At 41.3% G+C, this 22016-nt stretch overlaps 1 long non-coding RNA gene across 2 annotated transcripts in view; it reads left to right on the top strand.

The window, feature by feature from the left end:
- The window catches only part of LOC131571527 (uncharacterized), a 67300-nt gene extending 45793 nt beyond the window's left edge, over window positions 1-21507 (top strand). For both annotated transcript variants that reach the window (XR_009275950.1, XR_009275951.1), the window contains 2 exons: window positions 1610-1747; window positions 21234-21507. This is a non-coding gene — a long non-coding RNA (uncharacterized LOC131571527). The remainder of the gene's footprint in view (window positions 1-1609; window positions 1748-21233) is intronic.
- The last annotated feature ends 509 nt before the right edge of the window (window positions 21508-22016 follow it).

The following is a 22016-nucleotide window of genomic DNA, read 5'->3' on the forward strand; positions in this document are numbered from 1 at the left end:
CTTTTACACACCATTGGCACTTCTTCATCACATACTTTCATAAGAACTGTTATATTGCTTCAGTCATTTTCTTTGTCAGTGGGATGACATATACCTCCATTAGATGAACTTTTAAATCCCTTATTTGTGAAGGAAACAAAACCAGATGTCATGTCTGAGTAGGTTTTCTCTGTATTTTAAAGTCTCCCTGCAAAAGCATCTGGTTCATCACCCTAAAGGACACAAGGAGTGTGAGTTTGCAGAAATGTGTGGCCCTGTCTTCTCATAATCACAGTTCTCAGTGGGTGTATCTACACTAAGGCACTGCATTGCAAAATGACAAAGATTGCCAGCCTTTGTCTGGTAAGCAGCCAGGTATCAAATCCATTCCACTTGCAGCCTGTTCTGTCTTCATAAAGACTCTTCGGGAGTTTGCAAAGGACTGTGGCAGATAGAGAAATTCTTTAGTAGTTTAATTATGCATTCAGTAAATCTCATAATAATAGAGTATTATATTTAATTTCATATTTTACTTATTTCTAATAAGATGCAGACTGCTAACTTCAGATGTCAGAATTCAGCTAGTTTGTACCTTACTAGTGTTTCTTGAGACCATCAGCACACTTTAAAAGACATTATGAATCATAGGCTGTTCACCTTTCCATTTCCACCTCAGAAACAGAGCTGTTAGTAAGGACTAGACAGACAATTCTGTGGGAGGGGGCAAATCTGATAGGAATTTCTGCAGTGGGAGTAAATTTCCACATATTTGCTACATACACAGACATTTTATATATATATATATATATATATATATATATATATATGGGAGTTTGCTGCAAGATTCATTTAAAATTGTGGTACGATGTAGTTTTCTCACCCTTTGCCCTGTTATTGAAACATTAATACACATTTTGCACTAGGTGATGAAAGCTGTTTTACTTCACTCTACCTCTGCCTTTTAATTTATTTATTTCCTAGTTCTTTCATCACTGTCATTTTATTGGCTATTTGCAAGTTCAATCTTATAATTTGCCCTGTGTAATGAAATTCTTCTCAAATTACCTGCTGTTTTCCATCAGCCAGTGTAGCTACCTTGTTATTCTGCTCCCTTTTTTCTCCCATGACCATCCGTCCCTTTTTTGAACCTGTCATTCTGTATAGAAAAGCAAAGACCCCTCCTGTGCTGCTCCAAAACTCTCAGGGAGGCAGGGTTTTGCCTGCTGTTTCACCTTTGGCTAAAATGCAAGTAAAAGCTCATGAATTTATTCAAATAATAAAAAAGTTTTATCAGAACTAGAGAAGAGGCCTGAGGTCAAGTAGTAGTGGTGATACAATTGTCCTCTCCATCCTTCATGACTCATGTTCATCCTCCTTCCTTTCACAGGTGCATGTAAATGATGACTGTTGTGCTATGCAGGTAGTGCCAGTGGTAGCATCCTAGGCTGATGGTGCTAGGGATAAAATTCTGTGCACTTCAATGGTTGACTGAGGACACTACCTACTTATTGACGTAAATAATCTGCATTATCTCTATTGTGGAAAAGAATCTCTGTGGACTTTTTTTAAGGACAAGCAGAACCAGACAAATGAGAAATAAGTGAATTGCCTTTCTATTTCCTTTGTACAGCACATCTGCCCAGCCGTGCCCTACTTTGCTGCTGCTCCTCCTCCTGCTCACATGTAAGCCTGGATGTCTCTTTGGAAGATGCAGCTGAAAGTGGTTGGCTGTCCTAACTGATGTGTTCTCCTCCAGCACTGACCTCAGGTACCACAGACACATGCCAGACCCAGTGGCTGCTCCTGGCTTTTCTGCCACTGCGCAAGTGCTAATTGTCAAACAGCTACTGAGGTCGCTGGAAGTACTTTCCTTCCAGTATCTGGTCCACATTGTGTGGGTTTTCAGGCATAAGCAGTTTCTGAATTCAATAGCAACAGTCAACACACAGATTTAAAAATTGCTGGAGAGGTGGTTATGATCCTCTTTTCTAGCCTTCTGGTTAGTCAGAGCTGTATACACTGTGTAGTACACAGCTCAATTTAAGCACAATATTTTCCTCACCAAGGCAGAAGAAAGGTATTTGAAGAAGAAAGAAGAAGATGTCTGCCTGCATTTCTTTATTACAAATTTTCATCCATGTACAAATCAATTGCCATTTTTAGATTGCATGGGAGAGATTGCAAAGATTAGGCACAAAGTAAAACTTGAAAATAGATTCCTTTTGGTGTGTACCAAGCTTGGGGCCCTTATGAGATTGTATCACTACAAATGGTACGCCCAGAAATATATGGTTCTGGCAACTGTGAATACTTACATGACCCTTGTCATTTTAATGTCTTCTGAGTAGAAATTCATACATGTGCTCTTGCCAACATTATATACTACCTGTAGGGAAAGCTTTTGATTTTTTTGGTTTCTCACATCCTGGTAGGAAACATACTTTATCCATAATTTTGTACAAGTGGAATCAATGTGTAAAGTGTTGAAGTGGGGTCCTGTACATCCCTCTTCCCCTAACTCTTCAGAAAAAGTCTAAGTGGTAAAGGATGTAGTGCTTTCTGTCAAGAAAGACAATGCTATTTCTTTTTCTCACTGGCATTTGGCAGTTCACACAAGCTGGATCTTTTCTCTGCAAGTACCAGTCTGGTTGTGTACACTGCACTTCTCTACTTACCAGGTAACTTCCTTTTTCACTAAGAAGTGACAGTGTCGTAAAGCTGATTACACTTGAAACAAAACTTTTGCATTGATGCCATAATGACTGACATAAGGACCATTTTCTATCCTTTAATGAATTATTGCAGCAACTGACAACTTTTAGCACAGGTGGCCATTAGCTGCCAGGAAACACCTGACCTAAAGCTGAGTGTTTATTAGCTATGAATGTCCAACCAGACAGCCATTACATCAAGTATGAAATAATTTTCTGCATGTCTAAAAGTTAGAAGCTGAGCTGGCCATTGCCACGGCAGGCAGCCCACAGATGGCATGTTGAGGCACTGGCCACAAGACGAATGGTCCCATCATAATCTGCCAGCTCCGTCTCACTTGTTTGGGAGGCAGTGAACACTGGTAATATGCTTTTCCCTCCTGCTTTCAATGGTTTTGCTCCTTCAGATGTGAACGGTCCTTTTCAGGGAGCAGAAGGAAAGTCATCACACATTGCCTGACCCTGGGTAAAATGGTCCTGATTTGAACCTCACGTGGGGTTAAGTTTACATGAAGTCTGAAACACTGTCTACAACAAGAAAAGTCCCTGTTGAATTCAGTAGAATTTAGATCTCATGGAGAGCAATAAGGAATCCTTTAAATCAGCTGCTGTTATGCCAGTTTTGGTTGTTTATATTTCTAGCTTTTGAAGCTTTGCTAAGGTAACTTGCAAGGCTTCAGGGTGCCTTCCCCTTGAAACCGTACAGTTAAGATGCTCTTCGTCCTGATTCAGCATGATTCTTGGATAGAACACACTGTTTCAATACTTTTGCCTAGACAAGAGCGCTCTTCAAACTAGAGGCTAAAGAAAAGAGTGTGTTATAAAGCTGGAAAGGAACTTTTTACAAAACCATGTATTGGTAGGAAAAAGGCTTTAAGCTGAAAGAGAATAGATGTAGATTAGATAATTAGGAAAAAAAAATCTTACTTTAAGGCTGGTGAGGTACTGGAAGAAGTTGCCTAGAGAGGTTACAGGTGCCCCATCCCTGGAAATATTCAAGGCAGAGTTGGATAGGGCCCTGCCAAAGCTTACTTGGTAGAAGATGTCCCTGCCCATGGTAGAGGGGTTGGAACTAGATGATCTTTAATCTTTCTTTGGATCTGCTACCCCAAATCATTCCTTGATTTTATGAAATCAGGCTGCCAGCACTGGAACATGCATAGAACTTGCCTGGTACACATTGCCAATGGCTGAGATGTACATAGAGGCCCAGCATTCCACACAGGGAAAAGTGAAATGTTTCATACATTTTCTGTACATATAAAAGCTAAGCAGTTCAAGCAGCCTACATCTGAAGCTTGCTGTATAATTAAACACTACTGCATCATCTAAATGTGTGCCCATTACACAGAGTTGGGGTTTTCATTAACAGCCCTGTCAACAAAGCCTCAGTGATACACATTCAAAAAAAAAGCCTCAGTGATACACATTCAAAAAATAGATCATGTTCAAGTGTAGAGAAATTTATGTTTTTACAGACTTTTATTCAATAAATTATATTTAATTTTTCTGAGATTCTTCTTTTTCTAAGGAATAACACAGACAATAGAGTTTTACTTAATAGTTAAAGCAAAAAAACCAAAGAACCTTTTATTTCTCCTTATAAAACTTATGAAGTTTCTGACATTTTCTCTCAGGTCAGAGACATTGCATACAAATACCTGTTCTGCCATTCAGTCAGTGAGGCAAAATCTGAAACCAGTCTCATCCCTGGAATAGCTCAGCAAACAAGCTGCATGTAATCCATTTTTATTATTAATACTTCAGTTAAGATTCAGGTACCATATTTTACTCCTTATAATGAGCATGGTTTTACAATGGATGTTTGGAGTTTATGGTACATAACATCACTGACATCTGCAGACTGCCTGTCATGTGCACCAGAGCTGGATTAAATATAAGTACATTTCTTTGGGCAGTAACAGTGTAGAGAGATAAATTGAAATGTATGTCTACTTTGCTCTACATGCACAAACATGATTTTCCCTGTTATTTCACCACATGGATATATTTGTTATAATTTTGTTTATCAACAAAATATATTATTAGTGTTATATTGCATGTCATGTAAAAAAAGATTAGTTGGTGATGTCTACTGCAGAAAATGCTCATGTGTTTCCAGTCCCAATGATTTTACAGTATAATTCCTAATATCCCCATATGATTTGGGATGAAGACCCAATATTATGCATTTCCTCCTCTCATGTCTTTTACACTATGGGGACAGACATTATATTTCTGTAAGAGGCATGACTTGGCTGATTCCTGGATCCATGATTTTCTTCTGTGCTAGCCATATCTTGAGAAGGCCGAACTGGAACAGAAGGGTCATCAAAATAAATCTCTCCACCTACTGAGTAGTTTATGTTCAGAATTTGATGCGTTGGTGGGAAATATTTTTTCTGTTTCAAACAAAGATCAATTCCTAATTGCCACAGTCCTCATGAGGACGTTCTAGTAGCTAGTTAAGCACCATCTTGCTATTTTTAAAATGAAGCTGTTAAGTTGCAAACCTGCCATCACACATGCACAATCCATCTCACTGTCTGTGGGATACTGCTGGGTCCAGTTTGAGCCCAGTTGTGTAACAGTGGAGCCTGTTATCTTGAATGAAACAGCAGCAGTGTGTTTGTGCTGAGGACAACCCAGGGAGGAAAGCACACAGATAGCTTCTGGGACTTTTGGGGGACAGGCCTTCTCCTCACACTGTCAGTTGCAGCTCATGTGGTGATCAACAGCATCCTCCAGCAACAGCTTGCAGGCTGAAGAGGTATGCTGGCTCTGCTACCTCTCTTGTCCCATGCTCATCCCTCTGAGAGCAGAGGGCACCATATGTAATCCACTGCTGGATGTGTGCAGTGCAGGTGCCATGCTGGACATGGATCAGTGGAAAAAGCTGTGCTTCTGAGGGTTTTCAGGTGGCCATTTTTTCCCACAAGCACAAAACTGTAGGTGCAAAAGCAACATGAGGAGGACAAGCAAAATTTCACAGTCAGCCACCTCAAGGGTAGGAGTGGTGAATCTTTTCAATATGAAGGAATTAATTTTTACATCTTCTGTTCCATGGCTTCCTATCATTGGAGTAGGTTTGCTCCCTCTTAGTTCCTAAGGCTCATCCTTGCATCTACCCCAACAAAATCAGTAGAGTTGGCTCTCTGATCCCATGTATGCATATCTAATGGCTACTACCGAAGGAAGGCATGAAGATGAAGCATGAGGCTGATGTTTGTGCTTGAAATTTCCTCCCCTAATTTGATGCTGGGTTTCATGTTGCACTGCCGTATTTCTCCACAATATATGCAGTAAGTCTCTCTGTATTTTCTTCTGTGGACCTCCTTCTGTATCAGTAAGTTGCACAAAGCCAGATTCTTGTTTTGAACTTTATGGATCTATGTTTAAGATACATGAAACTCCAGTATCATGAAACTATTTAGGACAAAAAAGAACAAAAACCTAACAGCCACTGAATCATAATAATCATAATCAATAATCATAAGATTATTGTTCTTTCACAGTAGGGAAATCTGTTTAATCTCCCATAACTAAACACCCTGGCCTGGGCACTGTGGAGAAGCAGACTATGCACAGTCAGAAATAGCAGCAGGAAAGAATGCACATCAGGGAGCACATTCTTCACCTTACCCTAGAGATACTGAAGAAACAGAAGGGGGAATCTCCTTCAAATAGGAACCAAACCACCCACAGCAAAATTTTCATCAGAAAATGCCCCGTATTAGACCCCAGCTAATCTAATCTGTGTCAGGCTTTTGTTAGGATTCACTCAGAAGTAAGACAGTTGGTAGGACTATCTCAAAGATTTATCAAAGAGGTAGTTAATTTAGTGTCTCATACAGAAAGATCTCAATTTTTATACTATAAAGCTTGACTCCTGACAGTGGGCGTAGTGCAGACCCCAGACACCATCTGGACCTGTGGAGGGTGCAGCCTGTCCTTGCTATCACTCAGAGGGAAGAGAAGGAGAGACATCTGCACTCAGCTTTGCGGTCACAGGCATAACATCAAAAGACAGTTAGTATGGTCTTTAATGTGGGAAGAAGAGTGCAGATTCATTATGAAGTTAAGCCAACAAAAGGCTCTTTTCCCTATCAGCAGTCAATGCTGGTCGTCCCTCTCCTGCTCTCCTGTTTCTGTCACAAACTTTATTTTTTTTTTTTTCTTTTTTAAAGAAACCCAAATAGTACTCAGACTGCAGAAGCAAAATCAACTACGTAGGATTTTCCTCCCTTACTCCCCCCACCCTGACAGAATGATTTTATCACATAATAACCAATCTAAACAGTGCGGTGAAAATCCTACTTTGCATGCAAATGTGCAGACAGTGTTACCACAGGAATGGAGTCTGTTTGGGCATGGGGTGAGCAGAAGCTCTTTGCTCTCTTCTGAACAGACCCAAGTAGTGCAGCAAGACATTTTCAGGGAAAGCAGGAGGAGTATCTCTCTATTACAGCGACTTGATGAGGGTCTCGGGGTGAGAGAAGTGGACGAGAATGTTAGTTCATGATCAGAAGGCTGGATTTATTGATATATGATATATAATACATTATAACTATACTAAAAAGAATAAGGAGAGAAGTTGCAGAGGCTGCTAAGCTAAGAATAGAATAGAAAAGAATGAATAACAAAGTTCTGTGTCTAGCAGAAAGCAAGGACAAACTCTCCTGTGAGTGGTCAGCAAATCTAAACACTCACAGAAGACTAATCACTGCTGCACTTGTTGCATTCTACACTAGCTGATAACAATTGTTTACATTCTTCTTCTGGGGCCTCAGCTTCCCAGAAGATGAACAGATCTCAAAGAAAAGATTTCTATGAAAAAATGTCTGCGACATCTCTCCTGGTTTTTGCCACTTTGCTTTGACTTTACTGCCCAGAAGGAGACATTTTCAGATGCAGGAACCCTACAGCCAACAGGAGGTTAGCAGCAGGAAGATTTGTCCTCTACCCAGAGAGTCAAGTGGTTCAGACCAGCCTCATACCTTTCATAGGAAAGCAGAATTATCTGCATACACTCCAGCTGGGATTGAGGCTCTGTTTACCATCACTCTTCAGTTTCGGAGAAATTGTAAATGACTCCTTGCCTGTACAAAAACCAGGGTTTCATGGCAAGACAGATTTGGCCTTCTGCCTGCTGCATTGCCTTGGCCCTTTGGAACGAGACTGCTAAAAACACTTGACAGCTTGTTTCCACAGATTTTATACTATGCCCTGAAGTCATGCCATAATCATGTAGCTAGCACTGCTGGTGCCTACATGTCCCCATGCTACAGGGGGACACTAATGTAATGGCATAGATAACCACTTCCCAACAGTGTGTAGCTGACATGAGTGTTGGAGATATGCTGTCCAGACACCTCTCACATTCCTGTGAGAGCATCACTGCAAGCTATGAAAACAGCTCACTTGTCAACTGGCAGCCACCCATGCTAAATAACTGGGTGCAGCCCTATAAGAGACTTTTAACATCTGGTTCTCTGCCTATATTTGAAATCACCCATCTCATTGTTATCAGGAATTACTAATAACCCTTCACTGGTTCCTCACAGTTGGTGGTATGTACTAAGCACTTGTCCAGCTGTGTTTTTGAAACACAGTGATAGAAATTTGATCTAATATTCTTGCCACCTTACTTATGCATGCTTTGTCTTATCTAAGTGGTTTCAACACTTCATACCTTCCGTTTCTCTCGCTGCTGCATGTCAATATTCTCTGTTTATTCTGCAGGGAACATACAAGCTTTATTTGCACAATTGTGAGTACAACAGGGCCCCAAGATTACTGTTCCTCCCATAGATGAGGCTTGAATTTTAGCATTACTCTGGATTCAGGCTGAAGGATTCACACACTCATTCAGGCTGGGATTCAAAAGTAGCAAATAGCAAGGTGACGGATAGCTACTTCTGGCTTTTGGCATGTAAGCAAAGGATTTAGCAGGCTGTAACTGCACAAGCTTACAAAGCCTGGAACAGACTGGCAGGCACTGACGTTTGTGTCAGCTGAAAAAGAAAGGAACAACAAAAAACATGGAACACAGAACAGTAGTACTTCAGAAAGGAAATCTCAGCTATTTGCAGGATGCCATCAGCTGAAATTTCTAAAGACCAGAAGGGCCCATTTTAAAGTGCTCAGCATGCCCAGTCAGGGCCAGGTTTTCAGTCAAGCTCAGTTCCCATGGAGGCAGCTAAACAAGAGCCAGATTTTTAAAAGCACTCAGTATCCAGCTGTTTCCATTGCAAAAATTCTGTCCCAGTTTTTAAACAGACCTTAGCACCACCCAACAGGCTGTGTTATTTCAAAAGCTCGCTCTAAGTGACTTCACACCTGGTGTCATTGTTTCATTGGCTACCTGTAGAAGATCAGGCCACCTCCATTTCTGCCTTCTTCCACCTCTCCTGAGCCCTGATGTGATCTGAATAATCAGAACTATCCAATATCTGTTCTGGGTACTGTACAAAGGGGGAATATCAAGAAATGCACCTCACAGACTACAGCATGGTGAGCTTCACAGTTCCGCCAATTTACCAGGCACTTTTGAGCTGCAAGAGCCAGCATTGTGTGTTGACTGCCAATCATGCTGACTCACGTCAAATTATGTCATCTTCCAAATGTCTGAGTTTGGAGGTCTCAACCTTTTTCATATGCAGATGAAGTTGAGAGTTTCTTTCTCCTGAAGTCTGCAGAAAAACAGAAAAGACAGCAGACTCCATGATTCAGGGAAGACTGTGTGGCAGGTGATATAAAACATTATCTGATTATCAACACTTGTAGAAATTGCAGTCTTCCTTCCATCAGCATGTCAGTGTGAAGGTTTCTAAGGGCAGGAGTAACCCTCTGCTAGGAGAAGCCAGCCTCAGAGGTCCTAAACCACACACAGCTCTTACACTTTCTCTCAAAAATTCTGAGAGCATGTAGGAAGTGCTCAAAATACAGACAGCGTGGGAAAGGGTAACATCTTCTGCCCTAGTGCCTAATTCAGACCATGGAATGAATCACAGAAATTCTCAGAAGGTGATCTATGAGAAGAACCAATTTTCTTTTATTTCAGTTGTTTGTGTTGGGACTTTTCTGTTTGTTTGTTTGTTTGTTTGCGTTGAGTTTGGAGGTTTTTTGTTTGGTTATTTGGTTTGGGCAGGGTTTTAGGGTTTTTTTGGGGGGGGCTGGTTGGGAATGGGGAGAGGTTGTTCTTTTATGTGAAGATCAAGGTGACAGAGGGGAAGGGCAAAAACTTGATTCAAGGAGCCCACCACACAGACAGGCTCAGGCTGTGCACTCTAAGGCATGGGTAGCTGAAGACACTTTTATCCTTTCAGAGAGAGCTTAAAATGTTCAAAACAAGCTACTTCAAAGAAGAAAAGACCTGAAGAGCAGGTGAATTTCAGTCATTTTTTAAAAAGATGCAGTTAATTTGAGAGGCATGTATCTACTCATTCAAAGCGTCATTCTCTCCTCTCATTTCCTCAATCCCCCTTGCTGTGTGACCATGTGACACGCAGCCGTTTGGTGAGAATCGAGAGAGATATTGGCAGTTTGGGAGCTGTTGTTCCTGCTTATGTATGCAAAGAACATAATTGCTAAGTGCATCATCTGTTGTAATTTGCACATCCACACACAGAATAGATCAGGGCATTCTTCCCACAAGGATGCAGTGCCTTTTTTCCCTCTCTGCTTTTCTGGGCAGTAAAATATTAGGTCTTCTGGATGTCACTGCAGCACAGGCTGAACCAATGCCCTAGGAGGTGATCCCTGCCCCAAATATCTTACACTCTTAATATAGCTGCAGACAACCAGAATGTGAAGCAGTTTTTCTGTAACTCTCTTGTTTCACACACAAGTTTGAAACTACTTGAGAAATAATTTAGGTAGGTCTGCAGCAGGTGTGAGATGCTAGCAATGCCAAACCCAGCACTACAAAAACACTCTGCAGTCACAGACACACCAAGCAGGAGCTGTGTGGATCCCAAAGGTTTTCTAAGCAAGGGCAAACCATGGAGCAGTCAGTGAATACTGGTTTGGAAAGCAAAAATAGCAGCTGAAAAGAAAAAGTAGCATCTCTGTAATGATAAGAAGACAAAATACTGGAAAAATGGTTAGAAATCTAGAGAGAATATCAGGGTGATTTTCAGGCTCCCCATCAGTTGTGTTGATTCTTACTGTCAGCCATTTGACTTATCATGATCTTCTGCAGCAGAAGCCAAGCCAGTATGCTCCTCAAAACCTTAAGATGCAGGTCAGACAAAGCCCTCACCTGAAAGTGCAAACTTCACAGGCATATTAGACACCTCAGAAACCAGCCTTATGCTTCCTCATGGCAGGGACAGGGTCTTGTTGTTGTTCCATCTGACTCCCCTAAGTCTTTTCTCCCCTAAGTTCTTGTTCCATCTGACTCCCCTAAGTAAACATGCAGCTCATAATGTGTCTTGAATTCCTTTAATTTCTTCACCAAGCTGTACTTCTTGCAGAAGATTCCTCAATTACTGTTTAGGACCTTCAGCAATAGAATCTCATTGTCCAAAGACTTTTTTCAGTCTGTGACAGACCCCACTGATGTTTATATTAAGATCCTTTACTCAGTGGATCCTGATCATGTTGTCTCAGGGAGCCTAATCTCTTTCCCTGATGCCTGGAGTGCTATGTCTCTTTTTAAGCAGAGATTCAAAAGAGAAAATTTCCCTTCAGACAGTGGTCTTTAAAACAGCAATGCACCTTGTGTGAACACATGGAGAGCCCGCTGAGCCTCCATCAGTGTTGGAATGTCAGTTCCTTCCCAGCCTAGCTCTTCAGGTTAGTGGAGCAGAGAGCTGCACAATTGGATGCTACTTTTGTGTAGCAGCACCAGAAATGGGGGAGCTGGGGACTGCCAGTGAGCACCAGGCATTTTCCACACATGTGCTTTCAGGTTATGCTTTATGTGTGCATGCAAAGCGCTCTCCTCCAGCTGCACCACGGGGACGTGGCCCCCAGGCAGAGCCAGAGCCACTAGAGGGCATTTGAAGGACATCACATGAGTGGGTGGCAGGTGTCTGGGCTGGGGGATGAGCCAGCCCTGCCAGTGTGTCCCACTGTTCCAGGCTGAGGCATGCAGCAAGACGTCTGATCTCAGTGCCCTTCTCATTCTATCTTTCTGCAGTTGCCCCTGGGTACTTTGAGTTAGTGGCTTGCAGGAAGCATGGCATAAGTTCTTTCCATGGGTGAACTGCTGCAAATGGGCAGCAGCTGAGGTGGAGCAATACTGCTAAATGGACTACTGAATTACTATACCTCCCTTGATCGCATCCTTGAAAATAGCTATGCATGTAGATATCAAACAAAGCTTTTTTCATCAGTTTTAATCAGCTGCCTGCAACCTCCTCATTTAGTGTTTCTTGGCATTAAGTCAGAAGTCCATGATTTTCCTATATTTTGCCCATCTACTCTCTCTTAATAGAGAGAGCTATTCTCAAAGACCAAACTTTAACAAAAGCCTACACCTACATTTCATACTAACCTCTTTCAAGTCCATTTCCCTAGACTGAGGAGTTGAATGTGGCCTTCTGTATTCCAGATGAAGGACAGGGCCTTCAAAACAAAATATCTGCAGTGACTTCATCACCACATCTGCCATCCAAAGGGAATGCCTGACACAGACTATATAAATCCTTTCAGTCAAGCTTAAACAGCTCCCCCAGTGTTCCTCTTTACTTCCTCGTTATAATTTTTTTTCAAGAGACCAACAGTACAGAAACAGCATGCTCTTTCAGCAGGCACTTGCTTGGTGATATTCTGCACAGAAAATCAGATGAATTCCCATGAGTAAAGTTTGCATTGCAGAGTTTCAGGTTGGTATTTCTACCAACTGCTCCGATTGTGTTAGAGGAAAGGGATAGGGAGGACAAGGGTGAGCTTCCACTTGCAGTGGGACAAGAAATACTAGAATGAGTTTGCCTTTTTCTTGTCTATTGTCAGGGTTTTTTGTAGTCCAAGAATGACCAAATTCTGCCTTAGTTATCTCCCCATCAAATTGCTTGGCAAAACTTCAGATGTGCAGGAGTGGCCTTCTAAAAATAAGCAGGAGTCTTGCAGAGTTGAGAAGGAAATCCTAATGCTTTCCACAGACTTGAGAGAAAGGACGCCAAGCCAGCATTGAGTCAGACAGGTCAAACTCTACAAAAGTAGAAAGGGAAACAGTCTGTCTATCCCTCAGACATTCTTAGTTTGAGTCAGGGGATTGGGAGCCCTTTGGGTACGGGTCCAGAGTCTCAAGCCCTATAAGTGGCAGAGAAGCACAACACCATGACTCATCCATATGTGCTAGAATGCAGCTGTTGTGGGGTGGCACTGGGAGTGATAGGCTGGATTTAGCTCAGGACACAACTGCTCAGGTGCAGTAGTATGAGCACCTGTCTGCTCTTGGAAGCAATCCTGATGGACATGTGAGATAGCATTGGGGCTTTTGTGTTTCTCACTGGGGTTGCTACACCACCCTTCTGCTTCCAGGAGCTTGGATTGAGCACATCAAGCTTTATAGTCAAGAGAGGCACTTTTATACAAAGTCATGCCTTAAATCTCAGCAATAACTCAGAAGGCAGTGCAGGGATTATTTTTATGCCAGTGGTAGGGACAAGAGATGTTTCTTGGGGCACAGTAGCAGACCTGTGGGTAGAGCTCAAGAACGTTGATAACGTTATTCTGAGTCCAGCATCCAGCTTTTTTACATAGCAAGTCAGGTTTTACAGGCATTGAGCTACCTGTCTCCATTAATGAATTAAGACCCAGCAAAACACAAACTGAGCTAATTGGTATATTTTTCCCTTAAGAAGAGAATTAGAAAACACACTTGTACTGGGAATTGCGAATGATACATTCTGCCTGGAGGAAAACAAATTATCACTCCAGCAGGGAAACTCACATCCCCAGGGTTCTGAAAGCAGCTCATGTTGACTCTCTTGTTTTAGTCTGTGGGGGATTTGAGAGGAATGATTTGAGACAGGAGCAATGGGGAAAATTCTCTCCTTGTGTTCTCTTTCTCTTTTACATGACTGTCACACAACAGGTGATGAACACGCTTCCTCAAAATCGTTGTGGTAAATGCAGATTACATTTCATACACAACAGACAGTTGCTGCAAATCTTGACTTTTTTACATTCTTTACATTCTGTACATTACAGTGTACATTCTTTAATGATATACTGTTTTCAGGGAGGCCATAGATGCCATTCTGTTCAATAAGTAATAGATTATATATTTTTCCTCCCACAGCATGAGGTGCTGTTTGAAAGGAGAACTGAACTAAATAAAGTAAATAAATAAACTAAATAAAGTTCCCACAGTGAACAGAAGGCACTACAGTTACATAGTTAAAACTGCTGCTGGTTTCAGGATGGCTTTGTCATCTTAGGTTACCTTGGTGACACACAGGTGGGAGAAGACTAGTGTGATACCATAATCCTGACTTCCACAAGAATGTAGTATTTTCCTTGGGCTGCTATGCAAATTCTTGAAACCTCCTATGAAAGCCATCTGATCAGATCTTGTATGAATTTGGGCTATTGCAAGGATACTCCAGAGGTTGTCTGAGGAGACAGTTCACATATGTCCAGTGTTAGACACCAAGAGAGGACATGAGCTTCGCAGATCGCATTTCAACAGTGACTTTATCAGTTGTCAAGGCTGCACAAGCACTGGATTTTAAAGTTGAAATTAGGTGTGGAACCTTAAAATACCACTTTTGTGGAATCTTGGCTTCTGGCATGGTAATCTTACCCTGGTGATGTCATGTGGACAACATTGCCATGTCCTGGTGAAGTCACTGCAAACAGGTTATGTTTGCAACATCAAAGAGGAAAGGAACAAAGTAGAAACATACTTTTAGTATTAGGTTTAAAAAAATCCTGTATTTAAAAGGTGTATTTCTTCTATGATTACAAGTGTGGGAAAATCTGGGATACAGAACTTCTGCATAAATTGAATAAGTTATCATTATTGGACAGGAGTTATGGCAAAGTAAATCTACTGGATGCATAGAAATTATAATTCTTAGGAATACATCAGGATTACATCAGGACAAATAAAGGCTGAAGGTAAACTTCGGTCAGACAGTAAATACAAAATAAAAATACTGTACACAGACTTCTGAATAAGCACATGGAAGCTTGAGCAATTTCTTAAGAGAGCCAAAACATCTTGCTGACCTCTGTTTGTAGGGAGTGCTATTCTCCTTATGGTATAAGACAAGATTCAGTTATGCGCATTTATCAAAGTATTTGTCAGTATTTGTGTGTTTGTACTAACACGAGTCTAGATGGCTGTATATGGGTACAGCACAATGAAAAAAACTTAAGCAAAAATTAACATTTCTTAATTTTGTTTTTTTCTTTTCATGGTAATATCTGCTGTCATAAGATAATAATGTGTTCTACTATATAGGCTTTGAGAATCAAAATGTAACATGTAGCCCTGAACATTGTCATCTTCCTGGCAGAAACACAGGGTAGTATTTGGAGGAATTTATGTTTGCTGACAAAATATCTAGTTTCCTACGTGCAGACCTATTAGCTACTTGTAGATTTTAAAACATGCGCTAAGCAGCTGTGACTGTGTGGGCTAATGCCGCATCCAAACCCGTAGCCTTCTCCTCTCTCCTCATTCAGACTGCTGGGAGAAAGGGCTGTGCTCTATTTTCTGTGCAGCCGAGGGTCTCTCAGGAGACACCTCTTGTTGAGTGAAGAGTGTGCCTCAAGAAGGCACACAAGCAAGAAGTGTAGAGCTGCTACTGACTTTGACAGGCTTCCTCTTGTTACTTCCTCATAATCCCATCTTTCAAGCTAGTATTTGGAGTGGGCAAGCGACTTTATGTGGAGATTTTTGTGCTTCTCAAAAAGAGACAATTATACACAGTGATGTTTTTGACTAAGCAATGCGACACAATCTCAATTACACTTCAGCCACCACATATTTTCAGTATTGCAATCACAAGAATCTTTCTGTGAAGAATAAATTGTAGACAAAGTAACTTACTGAGAAGAGCACTGTTTTTTGATATCTCCCTCATACAAACAAATAATAGTTAATAACATTAATTGAGCAGATTCTAGGGCAGCTGGCCAAGGAAAGTATTTGTCTTGTGCTGAACACCTTCTGTTGCACTCTGCAAACACAAGCTGCTAGAATGACCTCAGCACTTCTTTTGCTTTTGTTCAAAGTCACCGAGATGTTTATGATTCAGTTTCCTCCCTATCTCAGCAGTAAATACCTACGCAGCAAAGGCCTGTAAATCTGCCATTCAAGCAGCAAAAAACAACAACATGCCAATCCAATAAATGACTCCCTCACAGTGTTTTCATTATACAAAGAATACTTTTTCTGTGTTCTGTCCAAGAACACCATCCTGCAAAGTTTGCTTTATAGTAAACAAGGGAGGTCCAGCAGAGATGGGCAGCAGATCAGAGGAGAATGTCATGTTGACTAAAGCAGGGTGAAAAAGAAAAGAAGGCGTAGTTATTGTTGAGCATGTTCTTAAATTATCCAGTGATTCTGTTAAATTAACTTTCCTACACAGATTGCATTTTTTTTGGAAGTGGCCTTTTGTGGCGGTATTCATTAATACCTGGATATTTAGCAGTTCTGTGAATGGTTTGATATTCTTTTCTGCTTTCTGAGTAATAAAATGAATTATTTTCCTGTATATTTTGCTGCTAATCCACTAGAAAGGGATAATCAACCAACAAGCAGTTGAAGCAACTTTTTTGTGGGTAAATAATAATTTATATTTGGCTACAAAGTGTATTTCAAAACCTTGCGAACAAAAAAATCTGTCAGAATGTAAACTAGTGCATTCATCATTTACAAACTGAAGAAAAGACTGTTTCAAACTTACTGAGTAGTTTGCTCATTATAATTTGTTCAACTTCAAAGTATGTGATAAAGCAGTGAGGAAAACAATTTTGAAATGCCTCTTTCAGTGCCCAATGCCCCATTTATACATCTGCTGATAAATAAATGCAGAGCAAAGATGGTGTTAAAAAATAATTTTGTTTCACTATTGCTACTTTTCTTTTGAGAGCTAGTAGAGATCAGCATTTTTCTTTCCCTATAAAGGTATATTTTCAACATTTCTTTATTACTTAGGAATAAAAATAAAACACCTGCAAATAAAAAAAAACTCTAAGAAAACTAAACCAACCAACCTGAACAACAAAAAAAAAACCAAAACCCACAACAGCCCCACAAAAACACAACAAAAACCTCCACAACACCAAAATCAAACAGGCCCCCTTGCAAAAAAACAACACACACACATGAAAAACCCTAAATAAAAGAACAAAGAAAGGCAAAGAAAAGGACCAGAAATCAAGAGCTACAATCAGATTGGCTCAAACATTTTATATCTTGAAGGACTTGGTTGTCTTCCATATCTCTGGGCTCAGCCTGTTGCACAGGCATCCATGCATTTTTCTCCTTCAGAATAAAAGCCATTTTGCCATTTTCAGTTGTGGCAGGATGTTATATAAACAGCTTTTTACCTAACTCAGGAAAAATAAGAGGAAGAAGAGGAGAAAACCCAGATGATTTCATCTGTTTGTTGCATTTCTCTGTAGTGGCTTGATTTTAAAAAACTGAGACACTTGCTTCAGTAGGTATGTTTTAGAGCTGATGCCAGGAAGGGAATAAAAGTGGTGAGACAAAGAAATAGAGAGAAGGTCAGAGCCACTCCTCTTCAGTGTAAGAATGTGGAAAGAGAACAAAGGGGGAGGATGAGCAGACAAGAGCTATGTGAGCCTTGGAACAAGAGGAAATGGCAAATTGTTTTCTTGAAAACAAGAAAAACAGAATTCAACACTTTCTGCACATAGAAAATAATGTTAAAATGTTAATTTCAACATGTAGAAAATAATGTTAAAAGCAACAATCAGCTGAGGAAGCTGAAACCTAGGGATCTTGAAAGAAGGTTCAGCTTTGGCAGTATAATAAGACAGGGAAGAAAAGAGGGGAAAAGTCTCAGACCCAAGGAAAGTCAAAGCACTGCAGGAAGACAGAATGAGGAGGTCAGCTCTGTCTGTGTTCATCTGCACACCAAGGGCTTGGCGCACATGTGTGTCTGCACGAGGAGGAGGGCAGAGCAGTGCACAGTGTGACTGCACTGTGGCACACTAGAAAGAGTGCTTACCACAAGAAAAAGACACACCAGAGTGATTTAGCACCAGCTGTGCTTACTATGTTTTAAATGGTTTTTTTTTCCCTTGTTTTGTACAAACAAGCCTAATTTTGAGCAGGATATTGTCCTTTCATTGCCTTCCCTGTAGCTGATGTTCTTGTCAGCATCTCCTGCCCTAAAATACAAACCGCATTGTAATGATGCTGCAGTGCACTAACTTTCAGGGACAGTGGGAAGATCAACCCTTTGATAGCTGTGAGGCCTCTGCTGCCAGAGTAGGAATAAAAGCCTTCAGAAAGGGATGGCCTGGCTGCTCCTTATTAAGGTATTTAGTATATTTTGTCATGAAACACTGGAGAATCACAAAGTAACACACGGGCAAAGCACAAGGCCCAAGGAACAATAGGAAGCCAGTGGTGACTGCTTTTTTCTAGCTCAAACTACCTTGTTGATTACAGCGTGGTAATAGCAGTGTTTCGCAGGCAGATGTGCTCCTTTGTAATGCACTGTGTAGGAACAAGGGAAAATTAAGGAACACAGGGCTGGTCCCCACCTTCCTCTCCAGTAGTACAAGGCTCCAGAGAAAGGCAATGCTGCCCAGGGCAGGAATAAGCACCATCTCATTTTTTTTATTGCCTGAAAGATCAATTATAGAAAAAACAAAAAATGGCAGATTTTAAAAAGTGTGCATCGCAACTGTAGGAAAATATCCTAGCAAGGTCATGGTAACAGTTTGCTCCTGTCTATTTTATCTCTACCTATTGTAAATTCCACTACCCTGCTATGTCACAGAACTTAGAAAACTCTTTCTACAGACCTGAATTAAGAGCTGTCTCTGGAAAGATTATCTAAGATGTCTATCTCAGATACCTGGAAAACCTTAAGACATCTTTATTGCAGAGAGCTGTAATTATCTAATACACCGGGAATATGATTCAATTACACATCTATTGCAGAAGCAGAGCCAAAAAACCCCACAACAAACTGTGCAAGTTTGCATTTCTATAACTGCAGAAAATTGGGTGGTCCAGTAACCTTGCCAAGGTGTTAGCCATCAGGAACTTTATTCGGTATGCTATGTGTCTGTTCCCCACAGCCTTGCACTACAAAGGAGGTTAGGACAGGGGTTCCTTCAGGCATGTGGTGGAGCTGTGTGCATCAAAAGCAATACTGAAAGTGTAGCTTGAAGCAAGAGTAAAATGTGGTATCTTTACAGCAGTGTTATTTCACAGAAATACTGCCTTGTCTAAGTACTCTGGATAGCCAGCCAACTCACCACAAAATAGGAGAAGAGGGGTTGGGCTAACACAAAACAGGCATGGATTTGCCCTCTGAGGCAAGCCAGACCGTAGGAGCATAGTACTGGAGGCAGAGGGGGCAACACCAACCTCCCTGAAGTGGGCAGCCTGAGTCATGCCAGGTGAGTTCTGTGGAGAGCCTGGTGCTCTTTATGGATGGAACCTTAAGTCAGCAGCCCAGGAATGCACTTTCTCACAAAATGTGTAAGCCTGTGTGTATGCATTCCCTGAGGACCTTGGAAAGAGGACATGACTTCTGGTGCCAGTGCCATTCATTTGGCTGTCTGTCCCAGGCTGAGGTAGGCAAGAATTTTTTTAGAGAGTTATGATGATCCTCAACATCACCATATGTAAACTTGATTAAAATCGTGCTGTCCTATTAGCCCATTTTTACTTAGCCTTTCCTCAGGCAGGTTCCCAAACACTAAGCAAAATGGACTTCAGGATCTAACTCAGGGAATTTATTTTCTTCCATCACAACAGGAGAGAATGTTCTGCTCTAAGAATCTGAAAAAGATTTTTAAAGTATATCCACAAAAGAAGTTTCCTCTGGAACCCTTATTTCCTGGCTGCAGTATGCCTGTCACATTTCCACTGATTCATTGTTCAGCTTCAGGAAAGAAAACGGCTCTCAGTCCCTTTGCTGAAGTTTGCTTCATTTGTAGCATAGCCTGTGATAAAATCCTCACTGCACTGTCTTGGATATTCACTGCATCCTTGTTAAACAAGGGGGAATGCTTGATGCATAAATTATCCTGCGCTTAATTTTGCATGTCATATAATTTTAGAGCATTTAGAAATGCTGGTCTTAGCCAGCATTTATCCTCACAGCTGTGGCAATTTCAGTCTCAGTGACTTGCTTGCTAAGGATACAACACGGAGTTTCCACTGTAAGCAATGCCCACAGTGTCTGAGGGACAACAGAAAACTTTAAGGCATAAACTCTCTTACCAAGCAGCATTCACCTTTCTGCAAAGAACAGGCATGTAGATCAAGTTCTGCTCAAATGCCTGCACTGACCATGACCACTATGAACAGACTCCAGCCCTCCAGTCCATAAGCAGAGCCAAGGAGCATGACATCACCCAATCACTTAGCAGTCACACAGCTTGCTCTTTCCAAGTGTGTCTTTCCCTCTACCTGGTTTTGCAGGCTCCCAAAACAGTGCAGCAGGAGAGAGAATGTTTTTCAAACCTGCTTGCTACAGTGGGCTGTGCCTCCAACGCACTTCAGTATATTTAACTGGAGACAGCTGCAGCAGGCATAAACAGTATCAAACCCTGGTGAGTTTTAGGTCAGCCGCAAGACTGCAGGCAGTCCTGCCCGCTGCAAAAGTACAACCCTTCCCACAGGCCGGGATAGGAAGCCTTCACCTTACCTTACCTAACCTTGACAAATCAAAGTATCATGTATTCTTATATAAATTCCTGATGGAGACAGGCAGCTGACTTCATTTTCTGAAACAAAATTATCCAGAGAGACTCATACTTTAAAGGAAGTTTAAAAAAAATACTATTAAAAAAATCTTGTTCTGTTTTTCACAAACAGCAGAAACTCCCTCATTAGCTAAAGGACATCACATTAAATAGAGAACAGATGTTGTAAATAATGAAACTTTTTCTTGAGAATACTAACAAAAGGCCTCATGGTTCCCCTAGCATCTGTGTTACATGTTGTACTCTGAAACAATCCACTTATATTTTACTCTTCATCTGTCAGTTGTGAAAGTGTTTTTAAGAAGGTAGTGAACCACTCATTCAAGATTGGATGACTGAAGATACCCCTGGACATGCTCAAGCAAAACAGAACCAATCTCTTTAGGAAAGAGAACCAGCAAGCAGGCTCTGTGTGTAAACAAAATTCTCCTCACAAGAAAACACGATGACCATCATGACAGATTTGTTATCTTAAATGGACAATGAGATGTGGTCAGGGCATGTGAGCTTAAAGGAAATGGAGTGAGGCACCTGCTTCGGACCTCTGCAGTTTGTTTCAAGTCATGGAACAATTCCCCTCTTCTCCTCATTTTCATCCTCTTTCCAGATAAAGGCCACAACTCCAGCTTTAGTAGCAACTGAATTTTTTTTCTGTTGTAGAATTCCAGGAAAAGGATCATGCCTGAAAACGACCATTTCATTATTTGTGAACTGAAGCAGCTGAGAAATGCTTTGAGAAAGGACATCCCAAGGTTAAAAAGAAGGAAATGTTTCTTCACCTGTTCTTGTGCCTTACATCTATCTCATGATTAAACTTGCAATATCTGCTCTCTGCCTCTCTGTGGCTGCTTCCATCTGTGCAATTGTGTTGGGGTCACTACTCTAAAATCTGCAGCTGTCCTCAGCCTTTCCTTTGCATAGTCATTTGTCACACCAACAGGTTTCCACCTGAAGGGTTTGTTGGCAGCAGGAGAGTCTCTGTGAGAGTATTTGAACACCTGCCCTAAAACAGCCATTTCTGAATTTAGCCAGGGAAAATCAACTAACTGGTAATTCTCCCCTCTATTAATCAGTGATGGAGGCTTGCAATGCCCCAGCACATTTCCCAAAACACTGTTTTTCATCTAACATGGTAAGCATCTAAATTTAGCTCCTGGTCTGAGCAGTACTTGAGAAAAAAGCTCAGTCACAGAAGCCTACTCTGAAGTGCCCAAGTTCCCACAGCGCAGATATCCCCATGCCTATTAACCTCTGCTTCAGCCTGCTCTTGGAGAGGCAGTCCAGGGCCATACCAGTTGCAGAAATGCCAGACAACAGTGAATGTGGAGAGTCTGGTTCAAGCATGGCTTAAAGAAAGAGGCCATGAAGGCATACAGTTGAAGGAAAAGTAAAAGGTAGTTGTAAAGCAATTCCCAGGCTTGATTCTATAAATAATTAGGCTCT

This window comes from Ammospiza caudacuta, chromosome Z (genome assembly GCF_027887145.1).
Source record: "Ammospiza caudacuta isolate bAmmCau1 chromosome Z, bAmmCau1.pri, whole genome shotgun sequence".
NCBI classification, from domain to species: Eukaryota; Metazoa; Chordata; class Aves; order Passeriformes; family Passerellidae; genus Ammospiza; species Ammospiza caudacuta.